Genomic DNA, 19538 nt, shown 5'->3' with positions numbered 1-19538 from the left:
CGGTGACGTGTCTCCGCCTACTGTGGAGCTCCACAGAGGCTGCGTCCGGACCCTTCTTATCACCGCCACCACAGCACAGGAACTCAGAAGTTTGTTTGTTTTAAAAAATATCATTAATGAACAATAGCAAAACAAACAGACAAGTAAGTTATAGTTTTCATCAAATAAAATCATGTGTAAAAAAAGTTATAAACTACCAGAAAGCAGGAATTTGTCTCAAATTAAATTTAAATGGTCAGGTAAAGTAACTAAAGTAAGGGCCTTCCTATCACTTGCAAGCTTTAGTAATTTACTCAAGAATGGAGATTTATTAAGCAATCAGTTTCCCACTGTTTGGTTTTAAAATATCTACATTTGTGGATACAGTATTCCCTGACAACAACAGAGTTGTAATAACAAAGTCCAGACAAATATCCCATACTTGACTGCTTTATTGAATCCCAGTGGACTGTAACTAGCTCCAGCTATGATTTCATTACGTCTGGAGTAATTAAAAATAAATATAAAGCAGAAGATCCAGACTTTCAATATCATCTTCACTGAATACTCAGGTGGTCGTATCCAAGTTAAACCAACTAAAAACGGAAGGATTCTTTTGTTGGTAAATTTCTGAATTTCCTCTCTTTCACTTTGGAAGAAGAGGAAGTGAAATATGCTTACTCCTTGTTATCTGAACCTCCTCAGCCTCAAATTCCTTTAAAAAAAGAGTTTACACCTTTATCATCACAAAAGTCAATTCCTGCTATGCAGAGCTGTCTGAGTCCAGGAGAAGTCTCAGAGTACACAATACAATACAATACAACTTTATTTGTATAGCACATGTAAAACAGAGGTAGCCAAAGTGCTTCACATAATCCAATAAAACAGCAGTAAAGCACAAAGGCAGATAAGCTAGCAGAGCATTGATTAACCAAGTATACAAGTACGCAGATAAGCAAGCAAGACTTAACGATAAAAACAATATAAGCAAAAGAGAAGAAAGGGGAGGGCAAGAAAGTACACTTAAAATGCATAGGAGGCCGGGAAGGCTAAGCTAAAAAGGTGGGTTTTCAATCGAGACTTGAACGTCTGGATCGAGTCAGATGCGCGAACAGTATGAGGGAGGTTATTGCAGAGGTTAGGTGCAACTGAAGCAAAGGCACGGTCACCTCTGGTTTCAGCCGTGACTTAGGTTGCACCAAGAGCAATTGGTCAGACGATCTCAGTGTTCTACTGGGAGTACACACTTAGGTAGCTTGGTGCGATGTTATTTATGATTTTATAAGTAAGCAGTAGGATTTTGAAATCAATGCGGAACTTAACAATGTCTTCTTTATCCATCCATCTTGAAGTCACTGGGATGTTTTGTTCTCTTAGCAGTGCGTTTGATTTGCCATTTCTCACAGAACACATCATGCAGCAGATTACCAACATTTTTGTCCTTAAAGTGAGCTACAGCCCAGGTTGGATTTCTATCTATCTGTGTACACAGACACAGGGCTGGACTGGGAAAAAATAGTCCTGGCATTTCTGGGCACCCCACTATAATCAGTCAAAACAGGGCTTCAAAATCTTCAAATCATGCCAAACACACACACCATCCTCCCCTGTGATGCTAGTTTGTTGGCTGTGAAAAGGTCCTTAAAGTAAGTTATTCCACTTCTGTGTCACTCCAAAACACACCATACTGGACAGAAAGTTTAGACACAATGGGGTTGAGAGGGGAGAAGTAACAGAGATTAAAGTATTTCCTAAACAGGACCCATATTTTCAGTGAGTGTTTCACTACAGGGATGGATATGAGTTGGATAAAGAGAATGAAAGTAGAGAGCAAAGTGCAGCGGGTAAAGACATACTATTGTTGCTATATAGTTCGATAGTCACCGAGTCAGGACAGCCACTCCGAGTGTGGTAGAAACAGAACACTGGACATCTTATGTTAGCAGCCCAATAACAAAAGTGAGATTCACCTTATCCCACCATGATTCAAAAAGTTCAACACCTAATTCACGCTCCCAGGCGGTTCTGATTTTGCCTAATGAGTCAGATTTGGAACTACTTCCTCTTACGCCTTTCATAGTCATAAGCGAAATACGGCTGTATAAATGTGTCGCAGCCCCTGGCGTGCACACTCACAACAATGGCTGAGTGCAAACAGAGTCATTTGTGGACGCGTTTTACCTCCACAAACAGCCCAGATGCGGTTTGTGATATATGTGGCAAGACAGTGAGGTGTTGTGGCAACACACCACTGACCTCGTCAAACACCTCGGAGTAAATCACATTACAGAATATGATGAGCTTATGTTGAGGCGAACTGAAGAGGAGGAGAGGGACAGGTGCTGCTAGGGCGAGACAGACGCACAACGTCAGTTTTTTTTTTAAATTTCTATATGATTATTCTGCATTATTAAGCAATAAAAACAAGTTGTCTGATGTCCTCTAATCATTATGAAGCAGTATGGTTATGTTATTATTAGAATTACATAATACAATTATATATTGTATTATGAAATGCAATGAAACATTAAGTTTTTGTACAGAGTATCGGTATCGGATCAGTATCGCCGATACCACCCTGAATTTTACTTGGTATCGGATCGGAAAGGAAATCAGTGGTATCGCACATCACTACTTCCAGCTGCTGTCAGAGCGAGATGTTCGCTGCAAATGAATTGCGCATGCGCAAAGCCGCTGCTCCCACGCAGTGATCCTCTGATTTTTAGTTTTAGTGTTCTTATTTTCCTCCTCTGAGTTATTGATTGTGTCAATAGTTTCAAACATAAACTAATGTAAGTCTATTAGCCAACCAACCACATGACTTCATGTCCCGTGCTGACAGAAGGAACTTTAACTTTAAGCAGTTATTTTTTAAATCCAACTTTATAGAGAGAGTTACATCTATGGCAGTTTTTAAGAGCAGGGCTCAGTGGTGTGGTCATGTCACTTCCTCACAGCAAACAGATGTTAGTACTTATTGTTGTCTGATATTTTTTGGAGTTACGGTAAATACAGGCTGTGGAGCAGGGAAATTATTTTACTGCTATTGTTAAATAATTGTCATCATTACCATTGCATTAATAATATAATCTGGAGTTTATATTGCATTCAGGGGTTGAACAGTGTCTTTCAGAAAGGCTAAAAGTAACAGGACAGGAAACAGGCTTGGAGAGTTTTGCAGAAGTGGAAGTTATTTTGAGCAGCAGGCTAAGACGAGGCTTTAACAATGTAACAGATAGCTTTAAGAAGGCCTTAAGCAGTTATGACTATTTTATACACAATGCATATCTGTGCTTATTTGAGTTGATGTTCAGGTTCATTAATGGTCTTAAGCTTCATCTAGTGAGAGTGTCTAGATGATCCATGCTGAGGGAAAACTAGAACATAGAAGGAATTGCAGTACATGCTTACAAAACACTTATATATCAGGTCATTTTATATTAAGGTTTTAGTAGGGGTTCTTGATTAAAACATTTATTTAGTAGAAGACATACACATAGTCTCAGTGAGCTTCTGGTAAAAGGTCAGAAGTGCAACAGGTGAATTGAGAAAGAGCATGTGAGGTCAACACACACACACACATGAGTTAAATTTATTTAGAGGAGAGATTAGTCATGTCTGGTTGTAACTGCAAAAGTGTCTCGGTAAAAGAGGAACCGTCCTTGTTGTCTCGGCAAGAAAGAGGAACAATTCACTTTAAGACAAGAACGGAAAGTACCAGCCATGAAAATAGAAGATGATCTTCTGGGGTAAAAGTCATTGTAGTGTTGATCTGATCTATGTATAAAATGTATCTGTGACGCATGAAGGGGCGTCAGTAAATCAAACCCTGATGCTATAAAATATCTGTTCATGCTTTGATTAAGTTGAGGACTACTGGCTGTCTGCGTACAGAGTGTCTTCCCACACGTGTGTTCATTAAAATCATTGTTGGACCAAGAGCTTCTGGACCATGGGTGGTTTGTACTCTCCCTCCTCAATTGTGAACCTTAACAAGGCCCTCCTGGGTTAGAGGTGTAACTGCCTCAGTGTATTTTAAGTAATGTTTTAACCATATCCCTTAGTGATTGATTTTTATTTTATAAAAAGTCGATTTATGTTTGTTGACCAGTCTAAAAACTGATTATTTCTTTCAATAGAATAGAATAGAATAGAATAGAATAGCCTTTATTGTCATTGTACAGAGTACAATGAAATTGGAGTGCCACTCCCTTAGTGCAAGATTCAATAATAAATATAAATGTAAAATATAAAAAGTACAAAAAAACAATCGTAAGTACTCAAACAATAGTATGTACAATATATACAGGATAGCAGCATTAATATAATGACAGTATGAATAGCAGCATAATATAATGACAGTGACGGTATGGTATAGCTAAGCAGGTTCAATTGTTTTTGCGCTTATTTACTACAGTGATAGCTCTGGGAAAGAAGCTATCCCTGAATCTGTTTGTCCTGGTTTTATGTGACCTGTACCGTCGGCCTGACGGTAATAGTTCAAACAGTTGGTTGCTGGGGTGAGAGTGGTCCTTGATGATATTGCCAGCTCTGCTGAGGTACCGAGAGTTTGCAGTGACCTCCAGGCTGGGCAGAGAGCAGCCAGTGATCTTCTGGGCTGTGTTGATGACCCTCTGCAGTTCTTTCCTGTCTGCAGCTGAGCACCCTGCATACCATGTTGTTATGCCGTACTTTAGGATGCTCTCTATGGTGGCTCTGTAAAATGTCACCAGCAGCCTCTCCTCCAGGTTGTTCCTCCTGAGCACTCTCAGAAAGTGGAGACCCTGCTGGGCCTTTTTAACCAATGTATGAAAAGGAATGAGTGTTTCAAATTCATTCCATGCTTGTTTGAAGGCTTGCAAACATTCACTAGCACACTTTAACACACATGCACACTGATCAACTTTACTTCATCTAGAAGACGCAATACTGTCAGAACTCTTTCCCCCCTTACAATGTAAGAAAGCATTCCAATAAGATAGGAAGAAGGCAATTTTATTTTATTTGGCAGGTCACTTAAAATTGTAATTCTGTTATTTCTACTTTTAATAATTTATCAGTTTTTTGTCTTTAGGAGAATGTTTCTTCAACAAAGTGGAAAATTAGATTTTGATATAGGATGCAAATACAATGAAAGAGTTGAGCTCTTTTGGCAGATACTGTTAGTTAAATTATCAAAACATTGTCATTTCTAAAGTGGAAACAAATGAGAAGTTCATTTTAAAAGAGTTGTGTTTTCTCTCTTTTGAATATTTACTATTGATATTGATTGAATACTCAATTGCTAACATAATCTGTTGTGCTAACAGTTTTCTTGATACATAATCATCTAAGAGCTCATTTTATTTTCAGTTATTGAGTTATGAAGAAAAAAAGAAGCAGATATAACTTGCTTAACTACTGAGATCAGTAATAGTTCCTGTGCGCTTTTTTCCTGTATAGTGAACTATCAAAACCAGTTTTTTTTTCTAGTCGTACTTTTACTTCATGTTATGCATAATTAGCTGATGCCTAGTGTCTTAGTCAAAGAGAGAAATGAACCTAATTAACTCAACACTGATATCAGATCAGTTTCTTTAACCAGCAGATGCAAAAGTATCAGATTCGATGTTGTTTGCTCAGTGAATTATTTATTTAGTTTATTAAAACTAAGACAAAATACAGCATTTTATACGGACTGCTCTGACTTAGTATTTGACATCAGAGCAGTGTCAGGTGTATTAAAGGGCACAGTAAATAGTTGATGATAGTTAAAAGAGATGAAATAATGTTGCAAAGAGTCCTTACAACTCTTTGAAATGTGTTAAATGATTTTCCCCCCCAATTTTTTTCACTTTCCCTCAGACATAAAGGCTGCTCCTGCACTGATGGATCCTCCTGCATTCTGTGCTCTGAATCACTCTTAGGTTTCACCTTTGATGGGGAAAGGTTCACATAGGAGAATACAATTAAAGCTGGTCTGATGTACTTTTTTAAAAATCATACCAGTTCACCACAGTCCAGTTAAGCATGTTAGGTCATATTCTTGCCTTGTGACTAAAGTTTAGCAAGACAGAAGTAGAGCATAGGTTGGTCCCCATTATACCTGCTGTGTGGTGCCTGGCAAATGTCACTGTACAGCAAAAGCTGTCATCTCTGCTGGTCATAATCTTCTCCATTTAAATAATCTGGTGCTTTGTTCCATTCCTGCTGCAGCTGGGTTAAAGTCTGTTTTTAATGGCATTCAAACATCATATCAGTACAGAAGTTTAGAGATTCACAGGTTATGCAGAGGGAGATGTTGAAACTTTGAAACTTGGCAAAAACTTTAAAATTCCTTGGCTTCCAACTTCGACTTCTTCTCCTTCTATACCAATGCTGATTTGGAGGACTGGAAATACCTATTGTTCAGAAGAATACTACAGCATGTACATGCACCGTAACAGCTAGCATATATCATAGATATAACTGTGTGATGGCATTACTGGTGACACGCAAAGCTGCCAACATAGCATGTACACCAGGGCCCTTGGTTTGGAAGTGATGCAGAAGCAATGTGTGGAAAAACCAACAACACCCCATGATTTCTTAGCTTGCAGAACCTCCAGATAGCCTTTTCTAAATTTTCTGATGTGCTTGGAGTCACTGCACTGCCTGATAGTAGGTGATTTTTTAAAAAACTTTTACTCCTGGGAATATTTTGCAACTTGAATGTTTTCTACTTGAATAGTAAATAATCTTTGTCATGATTATTTCCTCTTTGGCATTATGTTGACACACACCAGAATGCTCCAGAGCAGCAAACTGCCAAATCTTCTGAGTTTATAGAGGTCGTCACTCATGCAATTAATCAGTTAATCAATTGCATTTGATTATGATTATGATTCGTATGTACCTGACACTTGATACCATCTTTATTTCTATGGAAGCAGTAAGGGTTTGCTTAGTGTTTCATACACTAATTCTGCATTTTGGCTTAGTTTTTGTCAAATACGTGACAGTGTAATGTCATATTTTATAGTTCATCTGAGGTTGTATTTCAAGACTTAATTTCAAGACCCGCTAAGATCCAGATGATTTTTATTTTGTCTTAATATGTAAACCTTTGACTGTGACACAGAATGTGGAATAAAAACTATTGAACAAAAACACAATATGTCACATTGGAGTGCAGGGTCATTCAAATACATTTTGACACATCAATATTACAGAAAAAAGACAAAAAAAAAAAAATCCATGTTGCAAATCTTTGTTCCTTGTGTTGTGGGAAGGGGTGTTTAAGTCTTTAAATGTTTTTTAAGGTGCTGACATTGATGTGTACCTTACAAACTAGGGCCACTGCAACTACACATCAGGGAAACATGCCGGTATTTTCTATGATGAGGTGAGGCCTTTAAACTACATCACTCTGCAGAGCACTCCTGTTGTTGTTAGTGACCAAGATGTAAATTGTGTGTGTGCTTGTCGTCCTTCACAATACCAAGCATTAAGGGCGATCGTGGCTCAAGAGTTGGGAGTTCGCCTTGTAATCGGAAGGTTGCCGGTTCGAGCCCCGGCTTGGACAGTCTCGGTCGTTGTGTCCTTGGGCAAGACACTTCACCCGTTGCCTACTGGTGGTGGTCAGAGGGCCCGGTGGCGCCAGTGTCCGGCAGCCTCGCCTCTGTCAGTGCGCCCCAGGGTGGCTGTGGCTACAATGTAGCTTGCCATCACCAGTGTGCGTGAATGGGTGGATGACTGGATATGTAAAGCGCTTTGGGGTCCTTAGGGACTAGTAAAGCGCTATATAAATACAGGCCATTTACCATTTCTTAACTATAGCGAGCATGGCACCACAGTGGATAATGTCCTGTACTCATGCGATTTCTCTGAGAAGACCATGTCCACCCAGCCTGGTAGCCAATGTCCAAGGAATCTTTCGTAAGTACATCTCCTTCATCTGTTTGGATTGGCTTGAAGGAATCCAGGTCTATGTGTCCAGTTAGTTTGATTTGGACAGCTGATGAGGTTGTCACTCATGGATTTTGTATGAACATAATTTTATTAATATCCATCCATGTTCTTACACTTAGCCACTCATCTGTATGTGTTCTGGTTAAAATGGTTAAATTTTTTTTGTGAATATATCATAACGTACTGACTTAAAGGAAGACTTTCATTTATACTCTAATACTGAAAAGAATCATTTTAGATTGGCTAGAAATTCAGGAAGTGTAGCCCCTTTCATCTGTTTGGATTGCTTAATGTCAGTTTCCTATTTGTTACAACACTGACACTGCTCCTGCAGTATTGGTCAGCTTTTTGTGTTCTTCATCCAAATTGTGGCAAAGGTCACATTTGTCATTCTTAATGGATACATGTAATTAGTTTGTGCAGTATTGTGAACCAATGACAAGAAAACTTCACTTTCTTGTGTAATTCATACCTTACAGTAGCCTATGAAATGTGATGAGCTATGCTTGCTAATTCTTAAGTAAATAATATTAGCTTAAAATAAAAATAAAATAAATAAGTGAATAAGTCATTAGCTGTCTTCAGTAAGCCCATTTTCTTGGACTGCAGCTGCTGATAGGTCTGTGTAGCACAGGCCTACTGCTGGAACGCCAAGACAATTCTACTACAACAGCAAAAGCAAGACGCAAGTCACCAGAGCTCTTCGTGTTGCTCGTGCTCTTCGCTCGAACACCAGTCACTCTCAGTTAGCTCCCCCGTAGCACAGCTCTTTATTGCGGTTACATGAATATGCATAGTCTCATTAACATATGATGTCTTACATAGGCATACATGTGAACAAGGAGTACCTTGTCTGTGTGCACGTATAGGCATAGGTGTGTGTGTGTGTGTGTCAAGATGTGATGCTGTAAACGACTCCCCGAAGCTGGTGCTAGGAGCCCAGCGGTCCACCTAAACAAAGGGTTCTTATACTTAAACAGATACAGAATAGGTGTCCTCTCATAGTATAAATCAGTAAGAGAAAGTACGACCTCTCTCATGACCGAGGGTTGTGCGGTCAGCTGAGCGCACCATCTGCTCCGAGCTCCCTGACCTGCACTCAATCTACAGCAGGCGGTGCTGGACCAAGGCCAGGAAGATCGTGAAGGACCTCAGCCATCCCAACAACAGACTGTTCTCTCTGTTGAGGTCAGGAAAGCGATTCCGCTCCCTGAAAACCAACACAGAGAGACTGAGGAGGAGCTTCTTCCCGCAGGCGATACGGTCTCTCAATCACACCACCACACAGTACTGACCCACACATACAGTTCTTACACACACACTGGACTTTCTGGACATTGTTTTTGCACAACACTGGTCACTATATTCTTCATTTCCAGTTAATACTTGTACAGCTGCTGTTATTGTGTATATATTTATTTATATTTAGATTTCTTCATACATTCTTATATAGTTCTATATTGTGTATTGTGTATTTTGTTGTACAGTTATTTTATTTTCAACTTTAATTTATATATTTTATCTTATTCTTCCCAGTTAAATTTACCCTTCATTCTAATTTGTGTTGTACAGTTATTTCATTTTTAACCTTAATTTATATTTTATTCCTTCCTAGTTAAATTTACCCTTTTTAATTTTTCATATTTATTTCCTATCTTATTCATAGCCTTTCCTTTTTTGTTTTCTTTAGGTCACGAGCAGTTGTCCAAGCATTTCACTACATATCGTACTGTGTATGACTGTGTACGTGACAAATAAAATTTGAATTTGACCGTAGGATGTGTGTGCATGCCAGAACCCTCTGGAAGGCACACAGAGTCTTTGCAGACTGCTAGGGATCAGACATTCTATCAATATGCAATCGATTATATAACTCTAAGCATATATGAGTATACATTTCTAAGCATAAATGACAATCCAAAAATATAAACCTAACAGCTGCTGGTTGTTGTTCTGCTTAGAGCCAGCAAGCCTGCGGGTAGGGAAAACACAAAATGCAACAGTCTAGCTTATTATTAGCTATTGCAAAGTAAATGTAAGGATGTAGTAAACTTACAACACAGTAGTAAACTTGTAGCAATGCCAGTATATTAGTTATGTATGGTGTCTATATGTAACCTTTTTGTCAGTCAGCCCATTTAGCACAAACATTTTCCTTCTTTCCTTCAGAAGGAAAAGAGGAGCTTCGTGACAAAAAATATATTTGTGTAGTCAATTAACCTCCAAGGACGTGGTGTCCACATATGTGGACATCACATTTTGGGTTGTCTAGACCAAAATATTACATTTTGATCTACAAGGGCCTGACATCCACTGACGAGGACATTATACAGCCACTGTTCTATCAAAATTTAAAACGAATGTCCTCATATGTGGAGCTTATTTTTCTCAAAACAAAAATCAGTAAAAAAAAAAAGAAAACCCGGGTAATTCTTTGTTTTTACATTCATCAGGTCCCAATCAGCCCAAATAGCAAAGAGAAATTGCATGCATGAAAGAGTTTGGGTCTTAGGCGGTTAATTCTATTATTATTGTGTGAATGCAACTGTGCTACAACTTCTGGCATAGAAAGTCGATTTTGAAGAATCTCCCTAAATTAAGATTTAAACTGTTTAAACTGCTACTTTCAGCTGCAGAAACTATCAAAAATTTCAGTTATTTTGGACTTTTCAGTGATTATCTATCTATCTATCTTCCATTCTGCAATTCATCTCATGTAAACAATAACATGGCGCACAGCATGACGTGAAAAAAGGCACATACCTTTGTTGCGTGACGAACTCTGTATTCCTCGTCCACACATAACGCAAAAAATGAATTTTTAAAAAATCTCAGTTTTCCGTGATTCAAAACACCGTTTATGTGTGGACAAGACAGCTGCGTTTTCAAAAATACCCATGTAGGTGCGGACGTAGCTTAAAAGAGTTAGTTGAGTTAGGTAGTTAGTTTCTTACTACCTGTAATTTATTACAGATTACTTGTATTTGCTTAATTGTTTACTAAATGTTTGAGGTGTGAAATAAACCTCAATGGAGCAAAATATGGGTGTGTGTGGTTGGAGGATGTGTCTGTGCATGCGCGTGCAGCGGGTGAGGGGGTGGGGGTAGTTGGGGATATTTTTCTTGTAAAATGAAGGGCGGCCTAGCAAAAAAAGATTGGGAACCGCTGGTTTAGTGTAACCTTGAAATGGAACTGCAGAACACTTGTACAGGCTACTGCTACAGAGTCCATTTGCTGTTGGTTTGCTTTGTAAATAGGATTTGAGAGCATAGAAAATCACTAGTTATAATCTTATTAATGTAAGAATGAAATAGGACCACTTTTCCTTCTTATTTGCTCTTTAGCGAAAACTGTTAAACATTACGCCCAATAAAGAAAAAGGAATGAGTTATGTTTATTGATACTGAGAGGGTTGGATATCTGTGTTCCGTTGGTGATAAATGTTTGTTCCACGTAACTAAAGTGCTGTAACTTAACTACACTGTGTGGTAGGGGTGGGCGGCATAAACGGTATATGGTAGAAGCTATATAAATTTGGGCAACGGTAGAGATTTTGACTATACCGCTCTACCGCAATAGTGCACGTTGATGGTGTCATCAAGCGGCGCTTGTTCTGGTTGAAAGCATCGCAGCGGATGCAAACAACATCATCTGCAAATTATGCCAGGCGACAGTAATAGCAAAGAGATGAAGCACTTTTGGAATATGGGGAAAGCCAAAAACTGCGCTTCCTCCACTTCTGTACCATTGATTCATTAATTCTGAATTCTCTCGCAGCTGCTCTATTCCCATGTTGTTGCAGTATATTAATGACTAACCTCGTATTGTGGATGGATTATCTCAGTTGTTCTCCTGACCCTGACTGAAGTCTGGTCTGTTTATAGCATCCTGCCATTGCATTTGTCCCTGACCACCAGAAACACTCACGTTAACTTTTGTTGAGTGGAAAAAAGTTGGCGTTCATCCTTCAGCTTCACTGTGCTAATGTTATGCTAACATACCAGCTAGTTCTGCCTGGATGTTAAACTTAATTATTACACCTGGTGAAGCAGCAACGCTGATCATTTTTAGTATTTATTTATTTATTGTCATTGTCAGAGAACAATGAAATTGCATTTGGGGCTTCCGTACAACCCGTAAATAAAATAATGAAGAAAATAATAAATACCCCTTAAAACCCAAGTGTGTTGGGTTTTAAGGGGTTATTATTTTATTAATAATGAAAGAATTTAGACAGTTTTTAACTCTCAGTGATGCTGCAGTGTTTGTCTGCTTCAGGTCCCAAAGTCAAACAGAGTTTTGGACCCAGATTACTCTGTGAGGCTCCTGATTATGGCAGCCGTAATGCTTCCGGCAATCCATCAAGCGTTGCGCCTTCATAGCTTACCAAGGTCGTACTAAAACATTTTTGACAGATTTTATGCGCCGTGTACCACATAAAATCGGTTCGAGGTCAGTAAGCACAGCCAGAATTCATACATCAGGCACACTGTCGACCTTTATGAAAATTAAAGGATTTTAAGTGTACCTTATAGTGTGTAAAATACGTTATACAGAAGAAAAGAATATATCGCGATATATATCGTTACCACACATTCTTCAAATTATACCGTGATATGGATTTTAGGCCATATCGCCCAGCCCTACTGTGTGGAAATTGTTGACATATCCTGGTTTAGTAAATCAGCTTTAGTTATTTTTTTGAGTGTTATTTTTCAATCATGTGATTGGTTTGACAACAATATCCCATTTCTTTGCCTTGGGATATTTTGAGTTGTTTTTGCAGTGCATTTTGGGTCCTTATGGAGTTGTACTGTTAAATGCAGTCCAATCAACCTACGCCAGCCAAATCTCTGAATCTGAGCAGAGACTATAGTACTGCACTGCACACTTCTGAGTTCACCCTACTGCTTCTATCAGCAGTCACATCATCTGAGAGAAACCAGTGACGTGCAGGCAGTCCCACACTATACCATTGCTTCCATCATGTTTGACAGATAATGTGGAATAGGCTTTGGATTATGAGCTGTTTCTATCCTTCTTTATACTCTTCCCGTTATTCTGGTACATCTTGGTGTTTTTGTCTGTCTGATTTTATGAGGCTATAATGTATAAAAGAGGCGTTACTTTGATTTGCCAGTTTTACTTGACTTAACAACATTTACGGAGAGAAATTTTCCATAAAAATGTTATAAATGCAGCAGCTCATTTAAATGGCCTGTATTTGTATAGCGCTTTACTAGTCCCTAAGGACCCCAAAGCGCTTTACACAACCAGTCATCCACCCATTCACACACACTGGTGATGGCAAGCTACATTGTAGCCACAGCCACCCTGGGGCGCACGGACAGATGCGAGGCTGCTGGACACTGACTCTGACCAGCAGGCAACGGGTGAAGTGTCTTGCCCAAGGACACAACAAGCAAGACTGTCCAAGCCGGGGCTCGAACCGGCAACCTTCCGATTACAAGGCGAACTCCCAACTCTTTAGCCACGATCGCCCCATCGTGGCTTAAGGTTAGTATTTAGTTTTAATACTACCTTTATAGGTTATTGTAAATGCACAACGGATTGCTGTTTATTCAAGTTTGAAATTCGTGTTTGTAAAATTGTTTAAAGTGTCGTCAGAGTCTTCACAAGTTGCGCATAAATCACAGTACACAAGCGTTTGTAACACAGTTCAGGGAAATTTCACTCTGTACAACTTTATTATACACGTTTTGTTTGTTTATATAATCATTTTTATTCATTTATTTATTTACTTTTGTTATGGCTTTCAGCTATTGATACTTATTGTTTATAAAGTGACAAATTAATGTATAAACACATTACATATAAGAATAATACAATAATTAAAATACTAATTAAAAAAGCAGAAGCCAACAATCGAATTTGGTATTCACATGAGAGTGCTAGCAGGAGCTCTTTCTTATGTTTCAGGTACATGGGCCACATGTGGCCATCAAAAAGGCCAGGAGGGTCTGGTACCAGGTAGTTTCTTGTAAAAACTTGTTTGCTAAATTTTGCGAACGACTTTGAAAATTTTATAGCTTCGATGAAACACCACACAAGAACCCAAAAATGAGCTCCCGTGGATTACAACGTGAGCAGTACCTGCTCTCCATTGGCGTCACCCATGTTCTTGATGAGCGCTATGGTAAAGCCTAGTAAGCTAATAAGTATAATAGAATATTTAAACAAACAAATACACCTTATACTGGTGAGTAAGATTTCACCAGTAAGATTTTCATGAGTGTGAACATTTCAGGTGAATTTGGTAAATTTTTGTTTGAAAAATCTGTAATTTGTCAGATTACGTCACTCCAGCTCACATGTTAGTCTGCTCCAAGCATTTCTACAAAGGCAAGTCTTCTGTTGTAGTTATTATGTAATTTATCATAACATAATTGTTGATGTAGGTTACAAATAAGTCTTAAATTGATTTGAATTGAAGTCGTTGCGCAATGCTGCTTTGTTCACTGTGGCTTTGCGGGCTAATGTTTGTTGTGTTTTGTAGGAAAACCAGCCTACAAAATGCTGGAATGCGATCCAGACTGGGCACCCTCTATCAACCTGGGTCATACCGAGTTTAAAGCTGCTACCACAGCGAGATTTGATAAGAGAGAGAGCGATATCAAAACAGCCACGAAACGTCCCGCATATATGTACCCAAGGGTTGTATTGAAGCAATCAAGTGATGAATGACTGTTTTCCAGTATGTTGTTTTGCAATGTTTTTGTTTTTTTTGCATTGTTGATTTGTTTTTTACCGAAGCAGCTAATAAAGCACGATGGATTTTTACAATTTTACCTCTTTCTTGCAAGATTCTATAATAGAATAAAACAATAATGCCAGTTATAAATAAAGACAATAAATTGAATGAATTACGAAACACATTTCTATTAGATCTGAAAATGTTGTGTAATACTACAACCTGAAACGACAAATAGGTCGTGTCCAAATTCATGGGCTGCATCCTCCTGAGGACCCGGCCTTCGCGGTCTACGTGGGCCGGGTCCTCAGAAGGTCGGGTAGGCCGGAAGTAAACGGCTGGGGAAATTGGACGGTCTAGCCTTCTGATTAGCGTCACCGCTGTCTCGATGGAGTTTAATAAACTCGGCCGTCTGCTTCGTGCTATCTAAAATATAACAGGACACTGGCATAAATTCTCGACCATCTCACACTTCTGTTTAATCAGTTTTCTGTTTGACGTTTAGTCAGCTGTATGAAAACCAAGGAGGAACCCACCCAGGGGATTAAAGTTTTATTTTATCTAATCGAATCTAATCTAATAACTTTAATCTCAGCCAAACAGATTTACTCACGAACAAATAAAACACTGAAAAAAGCCAGAATTAATGATTACTGGTGCTGGAAATACTAGCGCTTGATGCAGCGTTTTGATTTTGTTGCCACGGGTATCCACAAAGCAATGCGCAAAAGTCACGTGGTCTGTCAATCTCTATTGTCAACTCCCAGCAAAAAAATAGGGAACAACCCGCCCACCCTCCGCCTCCTGATGCTTAATCGATGTAATCTACTTTAATTTAATGCACGTGTAAAAAAACAAAACAAAAAACACAGAAATAAATTCTTTTTCTACAATAATTAAATAGATTCAACATCTTTACCAACAGAATTGCAGACTGCACAGATGGTATCTTCCCAAAAGAAAAAGTACTATAGCTTACTATATATGTTAGACTTAATAGTTACTATATACAGTAATTCTATACATTTTACATCAGATTAAAACTTTGGGTGTAAGATTCAGATAATTATTTATTAAATGCTAGACATTTTAAATGAGAAAGAAAAGTATGTCTTTGTGCTTTATGCTCTTTGTGATAATTAATGGATTGGATTACATTTTTTATTTCTCTTCGAAATCCGATCCAGTAATTTAGGTCAGTATCGGGCCGATACCGATACGTAATATCGGATCGGTCCATCCCTAGTTTGCATGTGTTTTGGAGTTTGTACATGCTTTGTCTCTAGGGGCCACCATATATATTTATATATATATATATATATATATATATATATATATATATATATATATATATATATATATGTATATGTTTTATAATGTAAATAAAACCTATATACAAAATAAAACCAGGTTATATTTACATTACAGGGCTCTAGACTAACTTTTTGCCACAGTTGCACCGGTGCGGCACAAAACTTAGGCGCACTCAAATTTTTCAACCGCATCCCTTAACACCACAGTTTTACATGCGCACTTTTTTTGGGGGTGGGGGGGATTGCAGTCCATACAGACAATATTCATTTGTGAATGATTAACTAACGATCTTGTACTTAAAGTGCTTTGGCAATATTGTAGAAAATGTTAAACTTAATCATCATCTCTGAGTCCTCTGACGACATGTTTGCAGCTGTCTCTTGCTGAAAGGCAGTGAGGAGAGGGGACACTTGGGCAGTGCATTTATTGCAGCATATAATGTGTATTCTGAATACACTGTGCTTTTTCAGTGTTCAAAGATTGATGGCACTGTGTCAGAGCACTGCCTATGAATTTCAGATGGATCAGGCCTTAACTTAAAAAAGTTGTTAATAGTTCTTTACATCTTTTCTTATTACCCACAGCTACATCCACTTCTGTCGGGCCTAGGCTACTCACTAGGGCTGAGTATAATTCTGATCATTTATCAGTACTGATACATGTGAGACTTCATCAGAATTGTGAACATCACAGCAGATGCCTTTGCGTGAAAGTAACTGAGAGTAAAACACAGAAAAACATGAAGGAGATTTTCCTGGCCTGGATTTTTATAGCAGATAACCTTAAAAATATTCTGCAGTTTTGCACAATTTTAAAAAGTTTAAATTTCTTCAGTATTGAACAGCACAAATTACGCTTTCTTGTCTGAAAGCGTAAGCGTAAACAAAAGAAAAGAAAAAGACAGTGGCCGACAGCGCTGTATAAAATGGTAGACTGGTGGGTCATAAGCGAATGAATAATGCAGAAAACAGATTTGAGATGGGAAACTGTTCTTGAAGTACAGAGAGAGAGAAAGAGAGCTGTGCATGACGTCTGATTTTTATCGTGGTGAAAGCAAAACAGCAAAAGTAAAAAGGGAATTCATGACGACATTTATGATGATTCTGATGCGTCGGATCCACGCTCTGTGTTTATGTCTTTGTGTGGAATCCGTGTACCTGCTTTCATTTGCTTTTTTTCTTGTTTTCAGTAGCAAGCGATGCTTATGATTGTGCCAGAGCATATTTTGAGCAACACCATGGGAATTTCGGATTTTACACAGGTGGTTACACTCTGGAAATGGAAGGAAGGTGCACCTCCAAATCACATGACTAATTTAAGCTGACATAGCAACAAGCTGCAGCCACGCTGAGTCTCTATTTCAGCCCACATTGAAAGTTTGGACTTCAAAGTTTTTAAATTTTAATTACAGGCCAGTAAATCCAGAGTTATGATAAATACTGTCGCCACATTTTTGTGTGTGTATGTTTTAAGCATTTTTTAAGGACAGCGCGAAAACAGTAAAGAAAGGGAAAAAAAGCCACCTCTTTCCTATCGGTGGAAAAATGTACCATATCGACCAATTAAAAAAAAGTCAACATGTGGGTATTTGGTTGTTTAGGAAGAGGGGAAAGTTTAGGGGTGACGGTAACGGCAGCGAGACAGAGTGAGCGAGTGAGAGAGCTTTTAGATGTGGGAGATTTGTGACGTTTAGTGTGGAGTGTATAGTTAGTGTGTTGTGTTGTCTTGTGTAGTTGTTCTGTTGTGTAGTCGTTTTGTTTTGTGTGTCAGTGAGGGCACTAATGATCACAAAGGCACATTTGCAATGTAAACTCTGTCAAGAAGTAGAAAACCAACGGAGTGATGCACCTTCTGTTGTCAGGCCTGCAGGTTAATCCCTGTGCTGTTCTCCTCTGTCTTTTGGTGGACAAACTTTTTTTTTTACTGGCACACAATATTTGTGGGGCATCTTATTGCCACACCTGATTGTCCTCTCATTTTAGTTTTAGTAATATTTTTTAATGGTTGTACAAAATGGAAAAACAAAAACAAAAAACGGCAGGTGTACTGGCTGCATTTTTATATAAATAGTTGTATATGTTTACAAAATGTACAATTGATATTTGCATTTCAAGTTATAAAAATTTACTCAACATGTCTGTGGGGTTTTTTTTACAGTAAAAAAATACTACTGGGCTTTTACGTTCTTTGTGTGATTTCAGATCAATAATACTAATGCAGTATGTCTGTGACATTTCTGACATTTCTGACCCCTGTTGGGGTTTCTCTGTAATATTGTAGTTTCTTTACCTTACAATATAAAGTGCCTTGAAGCAGCTTCTTATGAACTGGCACTTTGCAAATAAAATTTATTGGGCTGAACTGATTTTCTTTTTGTTTATTAAGTCTGAGTTGTTGTATTTGAGCACTTTTGATCATTGTATTCATTCCTTAAAACAAGGTAACAATTCTAAACTTTCCACTGTGATCCTAATACCTTAGCAGAGAGTAGAGGTAGGAAGTACCAAAGTAAAAATACTTAGTTACTGTACTTAATTTTCAGGCATCTGTATTTTCAGAATCAGAAAACTTTAATAATTTTGCATGAGTATTTATTTTTTTCTGACAAATTTTAACTTTTACTCCCTACATTACCTTTAAAAGATATGGGAGCAGAAAGAAAAGGTAGTGGAATTTCTGGCTTTCAAGTATGGGTGGGTTTTGATAATCGATATATTGATTAAAATCGATTCTGGCTTGGATAACGTGATATCGATTCATTAAAATCCTGAATCGATTTTTTATATAAATTTATTTTGCCCAAAACGCCAGAATCTCGTTAAACCTCACAAAATTTCGACAACCACCAAACAGCTAAAACAGTAAATGAGAGCAGGAACACGGATTCTGCACAAAGACGTAAACACAAAGCGCGGACCTGCCGACAGATCAGAATCAGTGAGATGTCGCCTTTCTCACCCGACGGCACGGACACGCTGAAAGCCGACAGCTCGCTGATTCTGATGTTTCGGCAGGTCCGCGCTTTGTGTTTACGTCCTTTTTGCGCTGATTCTAGAGCTGTTAGTTTTATCTCTCTCCAAACAATATTGGCCGAACCAGCAGCAAAAGAAGATCCAAACTACGTCATGAATTCCCTCTTACTTTTGCTGTTTTGCTTCCACCATGATAAAATCACACTTCATGCACAGCTCTCTCTCTCTCTCTCTCTCTCTCTCTCACACACACACACACACGTGTTTTCGTGATATATCAGTACGTATGACAAAAATTTGACAAATGGGAATGTGCCTTTCCAAAGGTCCTACAGGCATGGGAATCACAGAAAGTTTGACCCATGCTTCCAGGAACACGCCCATCTGTTGAGATTTTGGCTAGGGCTACATTTTGGTCAAACCTGAATTTACTGCTACTTGTGAGGACACTGTCAGGTTTATGTGACTTATGAGTACCGTAAGGTCACACACTGATATTTCATGTTTAGGTGAATTGTGAAGCCCATGGATACACACATAATTTTTTCAAGTATACATGACTTATAAGGACCAGGTAAGGCTAGAGTCTGTATTTTCAGCTTGGCTCTTGTTACAGGTTTTTGAAATTACAA

This window comes from Astatotilapia calliptera, chromosome 14 (genome assembly GCF_964374335.1).
Source record: "Astatotilapia calliptera chromosome 14, fAstCal68.1, whole genome shotgun sequence".
Lineage (NCBI taxonomy): Eukaryota > Metazoa > Chordata > Actinopteri > Cichliformes > Cichlidae > Astatotilapia > Astatotilapia calliptera.
Note: the sequence above shows the minus strand (reverse complement) of the source record.